Source organism: Lepus europaeus, chromosome 2 (assembly GCF_033115175.1).
Source record: "Lepus europaeus isolate LE1 chromosome 2, mLepTim1.pri, whole genome shotgun sequence".
NCBI lineage: Eukaryota > Metazoa > Chordata > Mammalia > Lagomorpha > Leporidae > Lepus > Lepus europaeus.
Window position 1 is genome coordinate 110,536,996 of NC_084828.1, and position 25,143 is coordinate 110,562,138.

Sequence of the window (25,143 nt, forward strand, 5' to 3'; positions counted from 1 at the left end):
ATAAATAAATAAATTTTTTGACAGGCAGAGTTAGACAGTGAGAGAGACAGAGAGAGAGAGAAAGGTCTTCTTTCCATTGATTCACCCCCTCAATGGCCACTATGGCTGGCGAGCTGTGGCCGGCACGCTGCACCAATTCGAAGCCAGGAGCCAGGTGCTTCCTCCTGGTCTCCCATGCGGGTGCAGGGCCCAAGCACTTGGGCCATCCTCCACTGCCTTCCCGGGCCACAGCAGAGAGCTGGACTGGAAGAGGAGCAACCAGGACAGAATCCGGTGCCCTGACAGGGACTAGAACCCAGTGTGCCAGCGCCGCAGGCGGAGGACTAGCCAAGTGAGCTGTGGTGCTGGCCAAATAAATAAATCTTTTTAAAAAACAGTTTTAAAATTTCTATTGAATATAAAGAACAATGTACTAGGCAGTTTTTTGTTTTTTTAATAGGAAGCTTTTAGTTAATAAATATAAATTTCATAGGTACAACTTTTGGATTATAGCAGTTCTTCTCCACATACCCATCCTCTCACCCCTACTCCCATCCCACCTCCTACTCCCTCTCCCATCCCATTCTTCATTAAGATTCATTTTTAATTATCTTTATATACAGAAGATCAACTCTATACTAAGTAAATATTTCAACAATTTGCACCCACACAGACACACAAAGTATAAAGTAATGTTTGAAAACTAGTTTTACCATTAATTTGCATTGTACAACACATTCAGGACAAGGTCCTACATGGGGAGCAAGTGCACAGTGATTCCTGTTGTTGATTTAACAATTGGCACTCTTATTTATGACATCAGAGATCACCTGAAGCTCTTGTCATGAGCTGCCAAGGCTATGGAAGCCTCTTGAGTCCATAAACTCTGACATTATTTAGACAGGGCCATAATCAAAGTGGAGGTTCTCTCCTCCATTCAGAGAAAGGTACCTCCTTTTTTGATGGCCCCTTCTTTCCATCAGGATCTCACTCACAGAAATCTTTCATGTAGGTCATTTTTTGCCACAGTGTCTTGGCTTTCCATGCCTGAGATATTCTCCTGGGCTTTTTAGCCAGATCCAAATGTCTTAAGGGCTGATTCTGAGGCCAGAGTGCTGTTTAGGACATTTGTCATTCTATGAGTCTGCTGTATGGCCTGCTTCCATGTTGGATCGTTCTCTCCTTTTTAATTCTATTGTTATTAGCAGACACTTTGTCTTATTTATGTGATCCCTTTGACACTTAATCCTATCTTTATGAACAGTTATGAACTTAAACTGATCACTTTAACTAGCAAGATGGCATTGGTATCTGCCAACTTAAAGGGATTTGGAGTCCCATGGCAAGTTTTTAGCTTTACCCTTATGGGTAAGTCCAAGGGAACAGGTGCTGAACTGTGCATCTCCCCCCTTTCTTATTTCCACTCTTATTTTTAATAGGGATCAATTTTCTATTGTATTTAAACACCTAAGAATAAATCTGTGTTAAGTAAAGAGTTCAACCAATGGTATTAAGTAGAAAAAGAAAATACCAAAAAGAATAAAATAGTAATCATCCATAGCTCACGTGTGGCAGCAGGGTGCAGACGTGGCCAAGTCCAAGAACCATACCACGTACAACTAGTCACGAAAATGGCACAGAAAAGGCATCAAGAAACCGTGATCACAAAGATATGAGTCTCTGAAAGGGGTGGACCCCAAGTTCCTGAGGAACATGCATTTTGCCAAGAAGCACAACAAGAAGGGCCTGAAGAAGATGCAGGCCAACAACGCCAAGGCTATGGCTGCACGTGCTGAAGCTATCAAGGCCCTGGTCAAGCCTAAGGAAGTAAAGCCCACGATCCCGAAGGGTGTCAGCCAGAAGCTTGATCGACTTGCCTACATTGCCCACCCCAAGCTTGGAAGGCGTGCCCATGCCAGCATTGCTAGGGGTCTCAGGCTGTCCCGGCCACAGACCAAGGCAAAGGCCAAGACTGAGCCCCAAATCAAGGGCAAGGTCAAGGCTCAAATTAAGGCCCAAGCTCAAGCTCAAATCAAGAGCAAGGGCAAGGGCAAGGCCCAGGCCCAAGCCAAGCCCAAGGCCCAGGCCCAAGCCAAGCCCAAGGCCCAGGCCCAAGCCAAGCCCAAGGCTCAGGCCCAAACCAAGTCCAAGGCCCAGGCCCAAGCCAAGCCCAAGGCTCAGGCCCAAACCAAGCCCAAGGCCCAGGCCCAAGCCAAACCCAAGGCTCAGGCCCAAACCAAGCCCAAGGCCCAGGCCACACCTGCAACCCCAATTACGGCTCAGGCTCCTCCCAAAGCTGCCCAGCCCCCCGTAAAGGCTCCCTAGTAACAGCCTGTGCTTGCCAATGCAAGGGCAGAAGGACTGGTGTGACCCCTGGGCTGCTGTCTGCATGGGGCTAGTGTCCTCCTGTGCTGTTTGTACAAATAAACCTGAGACAGGGTCTCAGCCTATTTCTGTGAAAAAACAAAACAAAACAAAACAAAACAAAAAAAAAACAAAAAAAAAACACAACAAAAAAAATAGTAAGCTGTTCCTCAAAAGTCAGAACAAGGGCTGATCAAGTTATTGCTTCTCATAGTGTCAGTTTCACTTCTACAGGTTTCCTTTTTGGTGCTCAGTTAGTTGTCACAGATCAGGGAGAACATATGATATTTGTCTCTTTGGGACTGGCTTATTTCACTCAACATGATGTTGTCCAGATTCCTCCATTTTGGTGCAAATGACAGGATTTCTTTTCTTTTCTTTTCTTTTTTTTTTTTTACCACTGTGTAGTATTCCATGGAGTACATATCCCATAATTTCCTTATCCAGTCTTCAGTTGATGGGCATGTGGGTTGATTCCACATTTTAGCTATTGTGAATTGAGCTTCAATAAACATATGGGTGCAGATAACTCTTTTATTTGCTGACTTCACTTACCTTGGGTAAATTCCCAGGAGTGAGATGACTGGGTCATATGATAGGACTATATTCAGCTTTCTGAGGTATCTCCAAAATGTCTTCCATAGTGGTTTTACAAGTTTACTTTCCCACCAACAGTGGATTAGAGTAGCTTTTCCCCCACAGTCTCACCAGCATTTGTTGTTTGTTGATTTCTGTATGAAAGCCATTCTGAGATGAGGTAAAACCTCCTTGTGGTTTTGATTTGCATTCCCCTGATGTCTAGTGATCCTGAACACTTTGTTCATGTGACTGTTGGCCACCTGGATTTCCCCTTTTGAAAAACGTCTGTTTAAATCCTTGGCCCATCTCTTAACTGGGTTGTTTGTTTTGTTGTTGTGGAGTTTCTTTATCTCTTTGTATATTCTAGTTATCAATCCTTTACCCATTGCATAGTTTACAAATAATTTCTCCCATTCTGTCAGTTGCCTCTTCACTATCCTGCCTATTTCTTTTGCAGTACAGAAGCTTCTCAATTTGATGTAATCCCATCTGTGAATTTTGGCTTTGATTGCTTGTGCCTCTGGGGTCTTTTCCAAGAAGTCTTTGGAGGTAGGATAATTTTATAAAGAAAGAGGCTTATTTAGCTCCTAGTTTTGGAGTCCCAAAGTGCAAACATCATGGTACAAGATTTCATGGGGGCTCCTCTTGGCTGTATCATATCATGACAGACAGCAGTGGTGAGAGTGAGGGGAAGAGATCATCACATCGCATAACAGGACGTCAAAGAGAGACCGAGGCCTCACAACTCCTTCTTAGGGCCCTCCCCTAGCTGACTTTAGGATCTACAACTGGCTCCTACCTCTAGAAATCCCACCTCCCAACATCACCAAATTGAGGACTGAGCTTCCAACATAGGACACTTGGGGAATAAGCTATACCTAGATCATAGCATCACAGCAAATAATGTATTATGGTAGATACAATTTAACTACATTATAATATAATAAATTGAAGCATTAAATATTAACAAATATAAAAAATTAGTCACTGTAAGTAGATATAATATCTGGTTTTTTATGTCTTTCAGTATAGTTGTGCTGGGATATTTGTATATTAAAATGCATATTACTTTTTTTAAGCTTACTTTTCTTCTGTCTTCTAATATAGTGCAGTCAGTGTATTAACTTTTTTGGGAAGATTTTACTGAGTGAAAAGTCCAGAGATTTTCGATACACCCTCTGCTGCCCCACACATGCGTAAGCCTCCTCCACTACCAACAGCACCTGCTAGAGTGTTACATTTGTTATTATTGAACCTGTATTATAAATCACAATTACTCAAAGTCTATACTTTACATGGAGGTTCTCTGTTAGTGTTGTATATGTTAGGAATCTGCACAAATGTATAACATATACCCGCCATTACAGTATCATACAAAGTCTTTCTAAAAGTGTTTGGGCATTTTGGAGGTGCATAGGCAGGTTATATACTTTCTTTGAATTCCACTTCAGGATATTAAGAGAGTGCTAAGAAATGTTTGTTATGAGAGTGGAGAATTGATTCTCCTGGGAACCACTGAGGTGGAACCAGGGCCAAAATCACCAGAGTGATTTCATCCCTGCCATAATCCTTGCTTCTTTATCATGGGGCTGTGTTTACTTTCTTGTCTTCTGAGTACATCTGTGCTCTTGCTCAGGGTTTATGTTCTCTTGAATTTCCGATGCCAGCCTGGGGTATCAGGCATATTGACGTCATGTAGCACTGTGAATGATAACATGGATGCTGAACTAAAGATGACTGAAAATACAACAGAAATATTTGGCAAAGAAAGAAAGAGCTTGCCTTCCATGCTCCTTACAAGATTATTTTAAAGATGCTCATGAAGATGTTATGTGGAAAGATAACAACAAACTAAAACATAATCTTTGGCATCGGGTTTAGTCCTCAGAACTGGAGTCAGACTCCAGGGGAATCAAGTTAAATCCTATTGCTTCCTGTCTGGAGCACTTCATGTCAAAATTATGTTTGGAATGGAGATTTTAAAACTCATCTCCTAAGGAAAGGTTCTCAGTAATTTACAGTTTTCAGTCAAGGTTTAGGAAATGATGAGAGATGAAATTTATTTGGGAAAAACAACCTGAAACTTACCATTCAGCAAACACACAACTGTAGTCTCCCCATTTCACCCCAGCCCCCAACACGAAGACTTAAATACATCAGCCACCATTTTGTACAAGTATTGTTTTCATTTATTTGCAATGTCTCCCTCTTAGGTTTCTAAGGGATAGCAGAAAGTCACAAAAATTAATAAGGAAGTGTCCCTAGATTTTAACTAAACAAATCTCCCTTGACCTAACAAAGAACAAACCCCAATCAAAGCTATGTGCTTTGTACCACACCCTGTGGCCATAAATCTAGGCTCTCTCCACTGGAAAAAGAAACATGGTTCAGAAGGAAAAACAAGTTTCAGCTGGTTACCATGATGATTAACTAAGGAGCATGACTTCCCCTGGCTCACCCACACAGGTAGCCCCAAGGAGATGCTGGGCAGCCAGGCACCAGGCGTGTGAGCCAAAACCAGTCTGTCAAGAAGATGAGAACTCAGCAGCAAGGATGTCAGCTTATTAATTATGAAATCTTCAGGTACGAGTATCAGTAACAGAAAAACAGATATTTTTCTATTTTGTTCCCAGAGTTAAGCCATCAATTTGTCTTTTAATGTAACTCTGTAAATTATCTTAAAAAAAATTTTTTTTGAAAGAAAGAGATGGGCCAGTGCTGTGGTGTAGTAGATTAAGCCACCTTCTGTAGATCCAGCATCCCATATGGGTGCCTATTTGAGACTCTGCTGCTCCACTTCTGATCCATCTCCCTGCTATGGCCTGGGAAAGCAGTAGAAGATGGCCCGAGTCCTTGGGCCCCTACACCCCTGTGAGAAGTCCTGGAAGAAGCTCCTGGCTCCTGGCTTTGAATAGGCACAGCTCCAGCCATTGTGGCCAATTGAGGAGTGAACCAGTGGATGGAAGACACCTCTCTGTGTGTGTGTGTATGTGTGTGTGTGTGTGTATCTGACTTTAAAATAAATAAATCTTTCAAAAAAAGAAAGAAAGAAAGAAAGATAGTTAGATCACATTCCCCTTGTCAGAACTGGGCCATGCCAGAGCCAGGAGCCTGGAACTCAATCTGGGTTCCCCTACATGGGTGGCAGGGACACAACTACTTGAGCCATCACCTGCTGCCTCTCAAGGAGCACATTAGCAGGAAGCCAGAGTGAAGCCAGAACTTGAACAAAGTACATTGATATGGAACGTGGGTGTTCTAACCAGAGTCTTAACAGCTTTACCAAACATCTGCTCCTGTGCATTGATTTTTTTTTCAGCGAATGCTCCTTCCAATTCAAGTGCTCCTGAGACACAATGCTAATTTTATGGGTTTTCTACTTGGTGAAACTGATGAGCTGGCCATATTATATTGAACTGTTGAAGGTGTGAGGAGAGAGCAGTTATGAAGCAGTAATACTTGGAGAATGCACCTCCATCCTACAAAAAAATTAGCAATTTTGTTACAGCCTGTGGGAGAAAAATGTCAGCATATTTCTCATAGAATAATGTTGACTTAAAGGTAAAATCTGAGTTTTAAAAGAGGAACTTTTTTGTCCATAAATGCAGATGACTAAGGTCAAAAGAATTATGTTTGCTCATTCAACAGAACAGAGATATAAGATGAGGAGGGTACCTTGAACCTAATGCTGTCAACAGTAAGGACAGCCAACATGTATTGGGACCTTGCTCTGTGCTAAGCCCTATGTCATGCACTTATTACCATCTGTGTGTTCATCCCAACAGCACTGCTATTACTTTCATTTTACACACAAGGATGCTGAGGCAAAGATACAATAAGGTTTGCAAAGTTAGTAATACACAGAACTGGAACTTGAACCCAAGTCTGTCCACCTTCATAAGCTCAGCATTCACACACCTTAGGATGGTCCTAAGTGATCTGAAGAACTCACTCACAACTACTTTTAAGCCCCATTCTCCAGGTCATTGTCACTGGAATTTCTAGGCATTTTCTTGGTTATCCTGGCCATGGTCCTATCCCTCCAAGTTACTTGTTCTTGCAATCGAGGTGTTAGAATTATACTCATTACTGTTGTGTGGTGACTTGGAGTATAACTGCCCACTCTTAGAAAACACAAGAGGAGTATAACTTTATTCAGTTTCAATGCTGGCAATGCTTGGAACTTTTTAGCTAAAGAAAAATGAGTCCACTGCTGTAATTTCTCTAGCTGTAATACTGGAAGCACTGTGATTAAGAATGCAACCAATCTAGCTTGAAGTCTACTTCAGACATCTGAAAGGATGTTTGCAAATATTTTCTCCAATTCTGTCAGTTGCCTCTTCCTTTGTTGAGTTTCCTTTGCAGTGCAGAAGCTGCTTAGATGTAATCCCATTTGTCTATTTTTGTCTTTATTGCCTGTGCTTCTGGGGGCTTTTCCACGAAGTCTCTGCCTATGCCAATGTCTTGCAGAGTTTCTCCAATGTTTTCCTCTAGTATTTTGATAGTATCAGATCATAGATTTAGGTCCTTGATCCATTTTGAGTTGATTTTGTATAAGGTGTAGGTAGGGGTCTTGTTTCAATGTTCTGCATGTGTAGATCAAATTTTCCCACTACCATTTATTGAAGAGACTATCCTTTCTCCTGGGGTTGATTTCAGCTTGTTTGTCAGAGATTAGTTGGTTGTAGATATTGATTAATTTATGGAGTTTCTAATCTGTTCCATTGGCCTACATGTCCATTTTTGTGACTGTACCAGGTTGTTTTGATTATAACTGCCCTGCAGTATGTCTTGAAGTGTTGTATTGTGACACCTCCAGTTAGCTTTGTTTCTGTTGTTTAAGACTGCTTTACCTATTTGAAGTCTCTTGTGTTTCCATATGAATTTTAGCACCATTATTTTTAGATCTGAGAATAATATCATTGGTATTTTGATTGGGATCACATTGAACTTGTAAATTGCTTTCAGTAGTATGGACATTTTGATATTAATTTTTCCAACCCATGAACATGGAATGCTTTGTGCGTGCATGTGTGTGTGTGTGTTCTACTATTTCTTTCTTTAATGTTATAGAATTTTCATTCTAGAGATCATTCACATCATTGGTTAAATTTATTCCAAGGTATTTAAGTTTTTTTGGTACCAACTGTGAATGGTACTGATATTAAAAGTTCTTTCTTTAGCATTCTTTGTGTTTACAAGGGCTAATGATTTTTTATCCTGCAACTATACCAAACTGTCTTGTGAGTTCCCATGGTTCTTAGTGGACTCTTTTGGTTCCCTATATATAGAATCATGTCATCTGCAAACAGGGATAATTTGACTTCCTCCTTTCAAATTTGTATCCCTTTAATTTCTTTTCTTTGCCTAGTGGCTCTGGCTGAAACTTCCAGAACTATACTGAATAGCAATGCTGAAAGTGGGCATTCTTGTCTGGTTCAAGATCTTAGTGGAGGGGCCGGCACTGTGGCATTGCAGTTTAACACCCTAGCCTGAAGCGCCAGCATCCCATATGGGTACCAGTTTGAGTCCTGGCTGCTCCAGTTCAGATCCAGCTCCCTGCTATGGCCTGGGAAAGCAGAAGATGGTCCAAGTCCTTGGGCCCCTGCACCCACGTGGGAGACCGGGAGGAGGCTCCTGGCTCCAGATCAGCGCAACTCTGGCCGTTGCAGCCAATTGGGGAGTGAACCATCGGATGGAAGACCTCTCTCTCTCTCTCTCTCTCTCTCTCTCTCTGCCTCTCCTCTCTCTGTGTAACTCTGACTTTCAAATAAATAAATCTTTTAAAAAACAGATCTTAGTGGAAATGCTTCCAACTTTTCCCCATTCCTATGATGCTGGCTGCAGATATGTCATAAATTACCTTGACTGTGTTGAGGAATGTTCCTTCTATACCCAATTTGCTTAAGGTCTTTATCATGAAAGGATGGTTATTTCATCAAATACTTTCTCTGCATCTATTGATATCATCATGATTTTTAAAAAAGATTTGTTTATTTGAAAGGCAGAGTTACAGAGAGGGAGGGAGGCAGAGAGAGAGAGAGAGAGAGAGAGAGAGAGAGAGAGAATCTTTCCTTTGCTGATTCACTTCCCAAATGGCCTCAACAACAGGATCTGGGCCAGGCTGAAATCAGGAGCCAGGAACTTCATCCAGGTCACCCATGTGGGTGCAGAGGCTGGAGGACTTGGGCCATCTTCTGCTGCTTTTCCTGGAGCATTAGCAGGGAGCTGGATTGGAAGTGGAGCAGCAAAGACTTGAACTGGCGCCCATGAGGGACACCAGCACTGCAGGCAGCAGCTTAACTCATTATGCCACAACAAAGGCCCCATCATATGGTTTGGAAGTGTCAATTCCTTCTGTGCTCCCAGTTTACTGCAAAGCAAATTAGGTATCCTACCCTTCTGAGGGCTCTTTTTTGTTTTATCATGAGCAAGTCAGACAGGATAAACGATTGCAAATCAGGTCTTTTGATGGGTTTTGTCCTGGCCTAGTAAATAAATGTCAATTTTCCCCCCAAATTGTGTTAAAACCACAGTACCACTGGCTCCTTCAGGTTTTGTATCTCTTGGAGCCCTCCTCCATGCTATTCTGGCTGGAGGTCTTTGGCTCTAATAAATCTTGCTTTTAAATCTCAAAAAAAAAAATCTGTTTCTTAATAGTTCTGAAGGCTGTGAGGTTCAGTATCAAGATGTTGGCATCTGGTGAGGCCTTTCTTGCTGAGTTACAACACAGCAGAGAGCATCAAATGGTGACAGAAAAGTAGTCTGTGTGCTCAGGTCTCTTCTCCTTTTAGAATGCCACTAATCTAATCAGGAGGCCTGACCTTCATGATTTCACCTAACCATATCCCTCAAATAGCACAACTCCAAATACCATCAACATATGAATTTGAGGATTCACTTTCCAACATATGAACCTTGAGGACACAAGAGCAGTACCTGAGGATACAGCTCACATCTCAAAAAACAAAAATCAGGTTCAACAATTGATTCTTTTCAGCATAACTAGTCGATTCATTAACATCCATTAAAGATGACCAATGAATTCATTTTTAAAATTTCACTAGGGGGCCAACACCATGGAGCAGTAGGTTAATCCTCCACACGCAGTGCCAGCATCCCATATGGGTGCCGGTTCTAGTCCTGGCTGCTCCTCTTCCAATCCAGCTCTCTGCTATGGCCTGGGAAAGCAGTAGAAGATGGCCAAAGTCCTTAGGCCCCTGCACCCACACGGGAGACTAGGAAGAAGCACCTGGCTCCTGGCTTTGGATTGGCACAACTCCAGTCGTTGCGACCATTTGGAGAGTGAACTAACGAATGGAAAACCTTTCCTTCTGTCTCTTCCTCTCACTGTCTAAAACTCTACCTCTTAAATAAATACATAAATAAAATAAAATAAAATGTAACTATGAATTCATGGATTTTTAACCTGCTTAATATGTTTTTGTGTATGTGTGTGTTTCCAGAAAACTTTTATTTAAGGAACACAAACTTCATGCATTTCATAAGTGCAACTTTAGGAATTTACTGATCTTTCTCATTGTATTTACTCTCCCACCCACACTCCCACCCATCTTTCTCCTCACTCTCCTATTCCCATTCTTATTTTTCACTAAGATCTATTTTCAATTAACTTTATATACATACGATTTACTCTATACTAAGTAAAGAGTTCAATAAATAGTATGGAAAAAAACCTGTTAATGTTTTAATCCACTGTTTATGTTGTCCCATCTTCGGTCATTTGGAGCTGTTTTAAGTTTGTTCTTGAGTCCCGGACTTAAACTTTATTAATGTTCTAGCAAAGGGCACAGAGACATTTTCTAGAACCTATTTTCATAGAGCAGTGGTATCCGAACTTCTTTCATTGAGAATTCCCATCAGAAAATATTTTCAAACATCAAGCTCTTCTATATGTTTACATGTTTAGAAATTATACATATGTGCTATGATCTAATACGCTATGTACCTGGTAAAAAACCCCTAAGTACAGATTTTAACTGAAGAGATAAAGATGAAATAATAAACTGTTTTTAAAATGAGGTCACTGGAAAAGCTCTCTTAGCCAACACGACAGCAGAGACCCAAGAATATCAGCTATGGCAGAGAGCCCCACCTTTGCTTGATGAGAAGCCAGGGTCATAAAATAGATTGGGATGCTGGCTTCTAGCACTGGGGCCTGGAGTACTCAACCTGGTTTCCTGCCAAGAGTTTGGCATGAGCTGGCCCAGACACTCCAAGCATTCTGGCCTCCAACCAGGTCCATTCAATATCCAGAAATCCGAGTCTGTGTTTAGGAGAGGAGACACACGACACTGTGCAGACAACTTGAAACGTATCTTTTCTCTGAGAAGGAAACACTTGCAGTTAGAAAAGTACAACTTCCTTTAAGAAGAGCAGCAACTTTATTTAGAAAGGATCAATAAAGCAAATATCCAGAGACAAAGTTTTACATTGATTTTCCATGCTAATAATCGAAGTGCTAAGATTAGCTAAAGTTTGTGACACAGGTTGATAAACAAAGGCCTTGTTTAAGGGATCTGATGGAAAGAGTCAAACTCTCAAGTCAAGATCACAAGCAGACTTCCTCTGTTGTGTTTTCACAATGTAGTTTGAAACATTTGGAAAATTGTTCCCCCAGCCATCTAAGCTGCAAAGTTTTGAGTTTGTCAATAATGTTAAAACACATTTAGAAAATTATGGGGGCCAGCACTGTGGCACAGTGCATGAAGCCGCCACCTGCAGCACAGGCATCCCATATGGGTGCTGGTTCAAGTCCCAGCTGCTCCACTTCCGATCCAGCTCTTGGCTATGGCCTGGTAAAGCAGTAGAAGATGGCCCAACTCCTTGGGCCCCTGCACCCATGTGGGAAACCTGGAAGAAGCTCCTAGCTCCTGGCTTTGGATTGGCCCAGCTCTGGCAGTTGAGGCCACTAGGGGCCCTCCCCCCAACTCTGTAACTCTGCGTTTCAAATAAATAAATAAATCTTTTTAAAAAAAGAAAATTATGAAACATCACAGAGTTAAGATTTTGTTGCAATAATGGAACTCGTTATCTCTGATGTATCTGGACATAAAATCAACTTTGATGTTTCTAATAACCTAAGTCTTTGTTCTCCAAGACAATAAAAAGTCAGGACAGCATTTGGCTTGTGAAATTGTGGTCACGATTCCCTGCCACTTTTTTGGTAAATGTTTAAAAGCAATTTTGAATAATTTATCTTCTGACAATTTCTAAACTTAAACATGCAAACTTTGCTCGTTTTGATTTGGAGTTGTAGTGAAGAAGGCTAAGAACTGGAAGAAACTTAAGAGAACAAATTAATCTTCAAGAGAAAGTAGAAAGGCCGGCGCCGCGGCTCACTAGGCTAATCCTCCGCCTTGCGGCGCCGGCACACCGGGTTCTAGTCCCGGTTGGGGCACCAATCCTGTCCCGGTTGCCCCTCTTCCAGGCCAGCTCTCTGCTGTGGCCAGGGAGTGCAGTGGAGGATGGCCCAAGTCCTTGGGCCCTGCACCCCATGGGAGACCAGGAGAAGCACCTGGCTCCTGCCATCGGATCAGCGCGGTGCGCCGGCCGCAGCGCGCTACCGCGGCGGCCATTGGAGGGTGAACCAACGGCAAAAAGGAAGACCTTTCTCTCTGTCTCTCTCTCACTGTCCACTCTGCCTGTCAAAAAAAAAAAAAGAGAGAGAAAGTAGAAAATTCTAAGTGGTTCATCATTTGAAATTTTATCCTAAGGTAGTCATTTCTTTGAATAAAGGATTCTTAACTCTATAAGAAAAAATGCAAATACGCCAAGGGAGCAGAACATTATGTTGCTAACATTTTGTGTGACTCAGTAGTGTATGTGTTTTTTTAGTTAACTCATTTATTTGAAAGGCATAATTACAGACCTAGAAGGAGAGGGAAAAAGAGAGAGATCTTCCATTTGCTGGTTACTACCCAGATGGCCACAACAGCCAGGGCTGGATTAGGTTGAATTCAGGAGCCAGAACTCCATCTGGGTCTCCCACAAGAATGGTAATGAGCTCAAGCACTTGGGGCATCTTCCACTGCTTTCCCAGGCACATTAGCAGGGAGCTGGATGGGCAGTGGAGCAGCCATACACACAAGTGACTCTCATATTGGAGGCCAGCATCACAGGTGGTGAATTAACCCAACGTACACAATGTCAGCCCCAAACCATTAATGTTTTTAAACTGATTAGAGGGATTCAGGCAGGGACACTCTGCAACTTTGGGGAGACAGGCTCTTCAAATGATGAGAAGTCATTTTGCATACTGACTTTTTTTAATATACTAGCATTTAAGTCCTGTTTTTGTGATGGCAACCACCTTTCACTTTTAAAAATGAAGTCCAATTTTAGGATCTACACTAGATATAACTCGAAAGTTCAATTCTTGAGAATGGAAACAAAAGGTCCAAACTGAAACCTGAAGAACCTCTTTATTTTTGTCACAGTCACCTGTAACTGAAAGGTGACACTGACCCATTACAATCAATATTTCTAAAGTTCTTAGGAATCTAAATGAGTTTTTCTACACTGAGCATTACTAATTTGTCCAAGAAAGGAGACAGACAACATCATCAGGGAAACTCTCCCATTTCATCTGATTGCTCAAGTTTATTGAGTTATTAGAGGCCCCCGGCACTGCGAGATGACAGTATTCTATTATTTAAACAAGTAAAAGGAATTCCAAACCAGAAAATATTTGCAGGGACTCTAGTAAAGGAGTGGATTTTTTTTTTCATTTGTTTCAAATATAAATATAAAAATTTTTTAAAAGTGGTTTCTAGTGTTTCTTCTAGGCTGATTGAGCATGCCTGATGGTCCCTCGGCTCATTCAATTCCAGGAGTTTTCATCACAAAGAGCAAGTTGCCACAGAAAGTTGGCTTAGTGTCAGGATTTCAGTCCCTTGGGTACAGACTTACCAATTAATAAACATGTTTTTATTATGCAGCTGCTTATACTCAATGCTGTGCTAAGTACTGCAGAATTACAACAATTGAGTTTAAAGATCTTAATTGGCTTTATTTGTGATTGTAGAACTGAACAACACTTCATTCCATGAAATGGAGTAAGTGAACTGAGCAGCAGAGACTGGTTTTACAGAGAAAGGCTGAAGGAAGCCGAAACAGTGGACTGCTCATTTTAAAGTTACTTTTCTTGTAAGACTGGGGAAGGTAGACAGAACAACAGAAAGATAACTGGTTAGTTAACATCAAGTTACCTCAGATTAATTTTTTTTGGTAAAGATGGAAGCAGAGGAAACTTTATTATCATGGCAATACAAAGTGGACTATTTGGGAATTACCCGATTCTCTCTTTCTTTCCTGATCTCTCAGATAACAACTTAGTTTTGGTTTAGCGAAATGAAACTTTATTCATTTTTTAAAAAAATGTCATTTAAAAAACTATTTATTTGAAAGAGTTACAAAGAAAAAGAGGTGCGGAGGGAGAGGGAAAGCGAGGAGGGTAGAGAGGGAGAGGAGGAGGGGGAGAGGGGAAGAGGAGGAGGGGGAGTAGGGGAGAGTGGGAGAGAAAGACAGACAGAGAGACAGAGACAGAGAGAATCTTCCATTCGCTGGTTCACTCCCCAAATGGCAACATGAGCTGGAGCTGGGCCAGGCAGAGCCAGGAGCCCAGAGCTCCATCCACATGTCCCATGTCGATGGCAGGGGCCCAGGGAGTTGGGCCATCTTTTGCTGCCTTTCCCAGATGCATTAGCAGGGAGCTGGATTGTAAGCAAAGCAGTTGAAACTTGAACTGGCACTCCAAAATGGGTTGCCAGTGACAGAAGCGGTAGCTTAACCTGCTGCCCCACAAAGCCATCCCAATGATCTGGAGTTTTGTACAAGTGGCTCCATTTGATTTCACTCCGGTCTGCAGAGACCTGGTGAAACTTACTACAAAATAACAACCTCCAATAATTCTTATTTAACACAGGGAACTCAAAGGTGTGTAAGTATGCAGGTGCTCATTTCATTCAAAGAGCCTAAAATCAGGCAGAGAAGATGAATAGTATTTTAAAAATAAGAGAACAATCAAATATCTGTTCTTGAACTATGTGGATCTAGACCAAGTACCTGGGAGGTATTTTTTTTTTAAAGATTTATTTATTTTTATTTGAAAGACAGTTACAGAGAGGCAGAGGCAGAGGCAAAGGCAGAGAGAGAGAGGTCTTCCATCTGCTGGTTCACTCCCCAGATGGCTGCAATAGCTAGAGCTGGGCTAATCTGAAGCCAGGAAGCTGGAGCTTCTTTTGGGTCTCCCACGTGGGTGCAGGGGCCCAAGGACTTGGCTATCTTCCGCTGCTTTCCCAAGCACATTATCAGGGAACTGGATCAGAAATGGAGCAGCTGGGACTTGAATAGGCACCCATATGGGATGCAGGAGGCAGCTTTACCAATTATGCCACAGTGCTAGCCCCACTGGGAGGTACTTTGGAAAGAGGTTGCACACTTGTTGGTTCTTTTTTAGTGTTAATGTTATTTTACATTTTGAGTAAATGATATATTCACAGGTTTCAAAATTCCAAATCCAGGGCCGGTGCCGTGGCTCACTTGGTTAATCCTCTGCCTGCGGCACTGGCATCCCATATAGACGCCGGGTTCTAGTCCTGGTTGCTCCTCTTTCAGTCCAACTGTCTGCTGTGGCCCTGGAGGGCAGTGGAGGATGGCCCAAGTGCTTGGGTCCTTGCACTCGCATGGGAGACCCGGAAGAAGCTCCTGGCTCCTGGCTTCAGATCGGCACAATGCCGGCCTTGGCGGCCATTTGGGGAGTGAACCAATGGGAGGAAGACCTTTCTCTCTGTCTCTCTCTCTCTCACTATCTATAACTCTACCTGTCAAATAAATTAAAAAAAAAAAATTCGAAATCCATTCCTCTCTTGCTATCCATTAATTCCAATTTCCCTCCTCAAAAGCAACCAATATTATTGCCTTTGTTTGTTTGTTTGTTTGTTTTGACAGGCAGAGTGGACAGTAAGTGTAACTCTTTCAAAATAAATAAAATTTAGAAAAAAACTTTTTGTTTAAATAAGTATGTTTATTAATACAAGCTGTATAAAAAATTAAAACAACATTTTAAAAGTATTGATCAATTCATTTAAAATAATAATAAGGGCTGGTGTGGTGGTACAGTGGGCTAAGTCATTGCCTGAGATGCCAACATCTTATATGAGTGTCAATTTGAGTCCCAGCTTCTCCACTTTTGATTGAGCTCCCTGCTAATGTGTGTGAAAAAGTAGTAGAAGATGGCCCAAGGACTTGGGTCCCTGCCACCCATGTGGGAGACCCAGATGAAATTCCTAACTCTTGGCATGGGACCAGCCCAGGCCAAGGCAGCCATTTAGGGAGTGAACCAGAGGGTGAAAGATCTTTGTTTGTCTCTCCCTGTCTCTGTAACTCTGCCTTTCAAGTAAATAAATAAATAAATCTTAAAAAACAAAGTAAAGTAACGAATCCATTACGTAGTAATAAGTAGCATTTTTATGAAAAATTACTGTATTTTAAAACAAATGTGAGAAAAGCATTGTTTCCCATTTTTGCTACCCTCTGTAATATCTAGTTTACACAAAGAAGTGGATTCTCATATCTGCTTCTTTATTCAATCTGTTGTGATATCAAGCATACCCTCTGGAAAACTCCCCTGTACAGTAAGGAGAGAATGAGAGTGAAGAGGGCAAATAGCAGTTAGAAGTCTTATGAAAGTTGTTTTCACATCAAGAACCTTAATGTGTTTTTGTCTGCCCAACCTCTCCTCTGTGGGAATGACCTTGTACATCTTGTAGAATCACACTCAAATCACAGCCCACAGCTGAAATCCATCCTGTTTTAAAAGAGTACCACTGAATCTAGCAATGCCATCTCACTAGTCAAAGTGATCAATTTCAGTTCACAATTGATCATGATAGGATTGAGTCAAAGCGATCACATAAACAAGACTAGTGTCTGCTAATACTAACTGATAGAATTAAAAAGGAAAGAACCATCCAACATGGGAAGTGGGATACACAGCAGACTCATAGAATGGCAGATGTCCTAAATAACACTCTGGCCTCAGAATCAGCCCTTAAGGCATTCAGATCTGGCTAAAAAGCCCATGAGAGTATTTCAGGCATGGAAAGCCAAGACACTCTGGCAAACAAACAAACAAACAAACAAACCCTAAATGAGAGATCTCTGTGAGTGAGATCCTAGTGGAAAGAACGAGTCATCAAAGAAGGAGGGACCTTTCTCTGAAAGGAGGAGAGAACTTCCATTTTGACTATGACCTTGTCATAAATAAGATTGGAGTCAGTGAACTCAAAAGGCTTCCAAAGCCTTGGCAACTCATGACAAGAGCCAGGGTGATTACTGACGCCATAAACAAGAGTGTCAATTTGTTAAGTCAACAACAGGAGTCACTGTGCACTTACTCCCCATGTAGGATCTCTGTCCTTAATGTGCTGTACAATGTGAATTAATGGCATAACTAGTACTCAAACAGTACTTTACACTTTGTTTCTGTGTGGATGCAAACTGTTGAAAACTTTACTTAATATATACTAAATTGACCTTCTGTATATACAGATAATTGAAAATGAATCTTGATGTGAATGGAATGGGAGAGGGAGTGGGGGGAGGGAGGGAAGTTATGGGGGGTGAAGCCACTGTAATCCATAAGTTGTACTTTGGAAATTTATATTTGTTAAAAAAAATAGTACCACTGAAAGACAATCAATAACTCTCCCAGGATTTTACAAAATACTTACTAGATGAAGCAGCTGGATCCTCAGAAATGTTAGATTTGGGAAAATGGGTATATGGCCAAAGATGACAAGGATCATTTGTATAACTAGTTAATGCTTGTCCTGATAGCCTTAAAGAATATATCAATACTGGATTTTACAAATCTTTCTATGGCCAGACTACTCTGCAAACTGGCCCACTTAATAAAACACATGGAGTTGCTTTAGCAATAAAGGGAATGGTCTTCTGGCCTCATTTCTCTTGGACAACAATTCAATTTTCACTGCTTTCCTTGACAATAACAGTTAGTCATTAAGGACCCTTTGGGGGCAGGACTTGGTCTAAACCAGTTCATTAACTCAAAGTAAAGATATGGCAGAAGCCCAGAATTGTGTGTAAATGGCTCTGCTCCTAGCCACAGAATTTGTGAATTGGTGGTGATTGTATCTTTGGAAAAGGTTTAACTTCATTTAATGTACAAATTATATGAAGTCTATTTAAGGAACAAAGTCAGTAGGTTTTGATTGTGCATCTGTTGAGGTTAACTGCATACCTCCAGGGGGTGGTGGCACTCTCCATTAAATTACAGCAAATTCCTGCTTTCCCATACCCCGGAGTTCTTTCTGATTCCTTCTGTTCATTCAATTATGTTTTAGTTCTTCTCATCAGCATAGTGCGGAGGCTATGTGATTAGCAGAAAAAATATAATTCCCAAGAGTTTTCCTAGAACCAAAGGCACAGGATTTTGGAACTAAATAATTGGGATGTGGGTGGTATTTCCAAATTTGGAGGAAAATCAATTATTATGCATTATAGGGACCAAGTAAGTAAACACATGCAAAAGGAACCTAGAGCAATATAATATAAATTATTTCATCATCAACAAATGATTACTAAGCCCCTACTGTGTGTTCTGCCAGTAATCATCAAAGTGTGCTGTGCTGGGCAATGTGTAGCAAGAACCAAGACATGAAATACCCCCCCATCTGGAGTTTGCCAGTCTAGTCATAAAGATAAGCATGCAAGTTGAGCTTAGATGGGAACAGAGGCAGGAGACAGTCAGTGGCCCGAGCATTTACAAGACTGAGTTCCTTTGACAGATTGCCGCAAAAAGCTTTGTAGGTGTGGTCTGAACTAAGTATGTGAGGTCCAGAAGAACACATTCCCTATGTATTATCAACACTGACACTATAATTTGTGATTTCTTGGCCTGAAACTAGATTTGTGGTTGTACTAAGTGCCTGAACAACTTCTTTAATCCCCACCTTAACTGAAATTTTTAAAAAATTAATTACCTATTTGAGAGAGAGAGAATGAATGAATGAATGAATCTTCTATTTGCTTGTTCACTTCTCCAATGCTCACAACAGCCAAGGCTGGGCCAGGCCCAAACCATGAGCAGGGAACTCCATCTGGGTCTCTCACATGGGTGGCAGGGACTAAAACACTTGGGCCACTTTCTGCTGCTTTCTCAGGCTCATTAGCAGGGAGCTGGATCAGAGGTGGGTCTGCTGGGACTAGAACTGGTGCTCCAATATGGTATGCCACCATTGTAAGTAGCAACTTAACCCACTGTACATAATGTCAGCTCCTCAGCTAAAATTCAAAGGAGGAGAAACCAAGGAATTTCTACTATGAAAATTTTTAAAGAGTTAAGTATAAGCAATTCTGAAACATGGCAATTTGATTTAAGTAAATGGAGCCTAGACCTAGGGGAAAATGTGTGGCTCAGGCAGCTTGCTGTTTGCCCTAGGAGGCTGTCTGGGTGGGAATAGGGGCTGGAAGTGGCCATTTGACAGAGACAGAGCTATGGTCTTCTCTTTGCCATATGTTGAGCTACCTGCTGTCAAGGACCCTTCTTTCTCTTGTGCATACTAGTGGTCATTCCCATTTAATTCAGTTAAATAACTGTCTCAAGAAAGACATCAGACATTATTAATTAGCAGTTCCCTAGGAAGCCCTAATGGAGTCATTTCTGGTTTTAGCATTGTGTAGTAAAGAATGTAACTTTGTCCCCCCAAAGAGGTCTGGCTTTTGTTTCCTACTTAAATAAGCCTCAGGTTCATAATAGAATCAGCTTCACGTCCCTGTCAGCCGAAGGGCCTGGGTCAGACAGTTAAGGGTAGAGGCTCTGAGCCACATCATCAATGTGACATATGGTGGAGCCTTTGGGTTATGCCCCCAGTTGATCTCCTGCAGGACTGTAATTAGCCATGTGAGTAGTCAGTGGTTCCCATGGGAACTCCAAGAAAGATCTGGACACGCAGGCACAGGTAAGCTTTCTCGGCTGGCAACACTGAACACATACATGTCACACGTCAGTGCTGAGAAAGTAACATGTCCTCATTCCAGAGGGAGAGGACAACAGTAGCTCTGCATGAGGTGCCTTCCTGGACTCTGCCCTGATTTTAATCTGTGTCCTTTAGCTTCATTAAACTATAACCATGTAACAGCTTTCACTGAGTTCTATGAATTCTTCTGGCAAATGATGGAAACTAAGAGTAGTCTTAAATACTTCTGAACTTGCAATTAGTATTAGAAGTGTGGTGGCCATGGGGAACCCCTATCTTGCAAATAACGTTAATATTGAGGGTGGTCTCCTGTGTGGACTGCTCCTTCTGATGTCTCAGTTGGCTAAACTCCCAGAGGTATGGAGGCATATCTGTATGTCCTGCAAAAACTTCAACCATGTCTGAAGTTTCAGTCTTGGCCTACCTAATAAAAAGCAGGCTAGGATACTTCCCTCAGCATTTCGATTAAGGGAAACCACATCAAAATGGAGATTAAGGGCACTTTGAAGGAGAACAGACACACATAAAGCTGTCCATTGAGATGTTTGTCTTAACAGCAAATGGAGGGTGCTAGTGCTGTGGCACAGTAGGTTAACGCAGTGGCCTGAAGGCCGGCATCCCATATGGGCACCGGTTCAAGACCCGGCTGCTCCACTTCCCATCCAGCTCTCTGCTATGGCCTGGGAAAGCAGTGGAAGATGGCCCAAGTCCTTGGGCCCCTGCACCCGCATGGGAGTCCTGGAGGAAGCTCCTGGCTCCTGGCTTCGGACTGGCACAGCTCCAGCCGTTGTGGCCAATTGGGGAGTGAACCAGCAGATGGAAGACCCCTCTCTCTCTCTCTCTCTCTGCCTCTCCTTTCTCTGTGTAACTCTGACTTTCAAATAAATAAATAAATAAATCTTTTTAAAAAAGAGTAAATGGAGACGTGATAATAAGTAAGATATACTGTGTGTATATGTATATATATATATATATAAAATGATATCCTACACAGTTACACAGTTGATGCAGTATATTTCTTTTCTTCTTCTTCTTCTTCTTCTTTTTTTTTTTTTTTGACAGGCAGAGTGGACAGTGAGAGAGAGACAGAGAGAAAGGTCTTCCTTTTTGCCGTTGGTTCACCCTCCAATGGCCGCCGCGGTAGGCGCGCTGCGGCCAGTGCACCGCGCTGATCCGATGGCAGGTGCCAGGTGCTTCTCCTGGTCTCCCATGGGGTGCAGGGCCCAAGCACTTGGGCCATCCTCCACTGCACTCCCTGGCCACAGCAGAGAGCTGGCCTGGAAGAGGGGCAACCGGGACAGGATTGGTGCCCCGACTGGGACTAGAACCTGGTGTGCCGGCGCCGCTAGGCGGATGATTAGCCTAGTGAGCCGCAGTGCTGGCTAGTATATTTATTTTCAAAATCAGGTAGATATGCTTATTGAATTGTAAGAGCAAGGTACAAAAATAAGCCTTTTTTCAGTAATTAACTTCTGAAACAAAGTAAGGACTTTTATGAAGAAAGTAAAAGAAAAAAGAAAGTTTAAGCTATTTTCTTCAAGATGTGTCTTAACTTGGGCATAAGGATGTGTAGCTTAATTTGGAACAGGCAGGAGTGAAACAGAGGAGGAAAAGTCTGTGTGGGGTTAGTTAGGGGAAAGTTACCCCAAGGAAAACAGTGGTTCACTCCCTCTGGGGACCCCCTGAGAAAATGTGCAAAAGGCCCTCATAGTCGTCAGCCCTGGGTACAGAAGAGGAGAGGAGAACACACACCTGCTGGCAGTCTCCCAGTGGTCAAGGTTTTCCCTGGGGGTACAAATTCCTGGTACTTCCAGCTTTGTACCCTCAGGTCAGCATCTCTCCTCAAGAGGCAGCTAGCAGTCCTGGGTCCAATCCAGGGTGATGGTGGGTTCAACTGCCTACACAGAGCTGTTAGGCTGGTAGGATGTGAAGGACACAAAAGCTGGACTTGATGGAAAACATAGAATTTCTGAAATTCTAGGTGGGATTGTGACCTGGCAAAGACTCAAATTCAGAACAAAGATAACGTGATAAAGGAGGCTACCACTGGGTGAAGTACCCTCCTTTCAACAAGCAGGTGGGCTCTCTCCCCCATGCCTGTCACTGACCTTCTTCTTCCCTTATCCTCTTCCAGCCTCTCCCTGGAGAATCCCTGGTCTAGGATGACAATCCAGCCTCCATTACCTGAGTCCTACCCTAGCCCCTCCCCCCAAACCCAGCTCACCATTCTCATCCCCCAGAGACCCTGACAACATAACTCGTTGAGTGCTTTCTTGCCTCTGAAGTTCTTTTACTGCCTGGTCACTGACACTGTATTTTAAAATACATAGCCATGAATTTAGGTAATATTTGGGGATTTACATATTGTTTCCTCAGCTGGAGAGTTAATTCTTAGAGGACAAGAGCCATGAATCGTACTTTTTGCACCTACCAATACCTAATAAAAGCATTATAGGTAACAGATGTTCAATCAATGTGAGGACTGGTTATTGATGCAGACCCATTCTGCAAAGCTCCAAGAGTGACTATATTTCAAGGCAAATGAATGAGAGCAACAGCACAGCCATCATTCATGTATAACAAAGGGACTAAATCTGCTTGCCCTTGTGAAAGCAATGAATAGATGATCAGCCTGCCTAGGTAAGCAGATTCTGCTGTTGACCTAAAGTTCATTTTCACAAGGATATTTCTGGTAAAGCCATGAGCTTAGGGCTGCCAGGATAAGAGTGCACATTAGTCAGTAGAGAACATAACAAAAAGTAAAAATATGCCTTAGAACAAAGAATGCAATGTGCTTGCTTTATTAGGAGATAAAAATTCAAGTCACCATTTATGGAATAATCAATACTTCCCCCTATCCCAACCTTAACGTCTGGGTTAGCTCCTTGGGTAGGAGGCTGCAACAGACATTCATATTGCATGCCAATATTTGCAGTTCTCCAATCTTTTCTGGGCCACCTTTTTTGGATCTAGGTGGTCTATGATTTGATTTGGCTAACAACATGTTTAGGGCAGTGATGTGTGTTACTCCCAGGCAGACGCATTTAAGATTCTGTGACGGATTCTCCAAGCTCTCGTCTCCCACTGTGACAATCATGGAAGTTATCGTTAGAGATGCAACCAGACTGGAGCAGAGAGCTGGAGCACAGTCACTCAGGCTCTATGTGCTGATGCACTGATGTGGAAGCAGACGACTGTACAAGTCTCTGCTCTCAGACTTTCCTGTCTGGCAAGGAAGACATCTATTTTTAACTTCCATAGATCACTATTTAGTTATCCCTGTGATTCATTACGAAAGGAATACAAAATGTGAAGAGAACACACACTGGGCGTCCTAAGGTCTGAGATTTGATGTGAAGCTTGACTTCAGAACACATCAGTTAAAGCATGCTCCCGCCTGGGGTTCTGAGACAGGGAAGCATGCACTGAAGAAGAAAAGGTTCGTGTGGCTGGACAAGAGAAAGCAGTGGAGCAGCCCAACAGACCCAGGAAACCCCAGCAGCCTTCCCCACTAGCTGCCACACTTACTGCCATCCCAGTGTAGCAGGCACAGCTCTTTGGCAGAGACAGGACTTGCTCTGGCTAGATTAGACAGAAAATTCATTACAGCTATTAAATAGCTTATGAAATTATAGAGAAATGGGTTCTAAGTTGTGTTTCCAGAAAGTACTCTCAAAGCCACATAGCAGGGCCACCCAGAAAGCTATTGCCAGGTCACAATGAGGACACTGCCTGTTGAAACTGGAGGGAAGCAGCTGCCACAGCTGTTGCCTCAATACCACATACATCAGAACCTGGAAGTCACAGGACCTGCCTCTCTCACCAAGTATCTCAATTGCAAATTCAACACTTGCACAAATGCAAGGCATCAGCAGCCTCTGAATCACAATGTGAACCTAACTTGAGAGGCTGGGAAAGTCCTTTCAACTTTGTAGACCTCTGCAATAGGGAACACCTGTTGGAAGAGGGTTAAGATTAAATGTATAAATTCCTGCATTCCTCCTACATGTGTCAGAGGAAACAAGGGTGACAATGACAAGTGGGATCCCACTTTCAAAAGTCTTCCAACTCACCATTTAGCTCTTGGAAATCCCCTACTTATCCAGTGACCCCCTCCTTATTGCTCTATTGTCTTTCCTTCTTCAAGAACAAAACCACTGAAAATATGCATACATATTTCTCTACCTCTTTCACATTTGGTTGAAATATGTGCTTTCTGCCTTTTTATTACTTGCTGTAAGAACACTGGAAGAGCGTAGGATTTTATCACAGTTGAGCTCTGTCAGAACCCACCACTGTGTAATATTCATAAACGTGCCTACTATTTAGTTACAAATGATTTTTAAAATTTTGCACTCAAATAAACTTGTCTTTTAATTTCATGTTTGCACAAAGTTTTTGAAGTACCCTAGTATTATTATGAGTCCTGACTGTTCCTAAATATTTAAGTGATTTTCAAATTCTAATGAGAAGTGTTCCACAAGGTCTTTTCCTTCATATTGATAGTAAAGACCTGAGAAGGAGCCACCAGTCTGAACTGGTCCCAGAACAGATTCTGCAGGAATGAACAGATGTCCTTCCTGCCAGTTGTTTCCACCCAAGGGAGAAAAAAAAAATAGAATCCTTGCTTTAAAGAAGGCACCTGAGTGTGAGTAAAACCTTTTGTTCCAGCCTCCCCAGAGCAGAGAGTTAGGGACTCCTTGGACATTTGTAAAACAGGAGAGCTCTCTCACACAAGGATAAAACCAATGTGAACAAAGCCCAAGAGCATTTCTGACACTTTTTGGTAGGGTGTTAGCCTGTTATTATAAAACAACATAGGCTGGTTGATTTGAACAATAGGAATTTACTTACGACCACCATGGAAGATGTTAATTCCAAGATCAAAGTGCCAGTGGGGTTGATCTCTGGTGAGGTCTTTCTCGTTGGCTTGCAAATGGCTTCCTTCTCCCTGGGTCCTCATGTGGCCTTTCTTCTACTTACACACATGGAGACAGAGACTGCTGGTGTTTCTTCCTCTTTATAAAGATACCAGTCCTGTTGGATTATGATTCCACCTTTATGATCTCATTTAACTTTCTCCTTAAGAGCCTCATCTTCAGTACAGTCACATGGGAGATTAGGGCTTTAAGCACACGAGTTGGGTGAGTAAGTGGAGCACAACCAAGCGGAGACTGTAGACACAATGGCAAACCCC

At 42.3% G+C, this 25,143-nt stretch overlaps 1 pseudogene; it reads left to right on the forward strand.

Moving 5' to 3' along the window:
* The first annotated feature begins 1,277 nt into the window (after window positions 1-1,277).
* LOC133751511 (large ribosomal subunit protein eL29-like) lies at window positions 1,278-2,304 on the forward strand (annotated as a pseudogene).
* The last annotated feature ends 22,839 nt before the right edge of the window (window positions 2,305-25,143 follow it).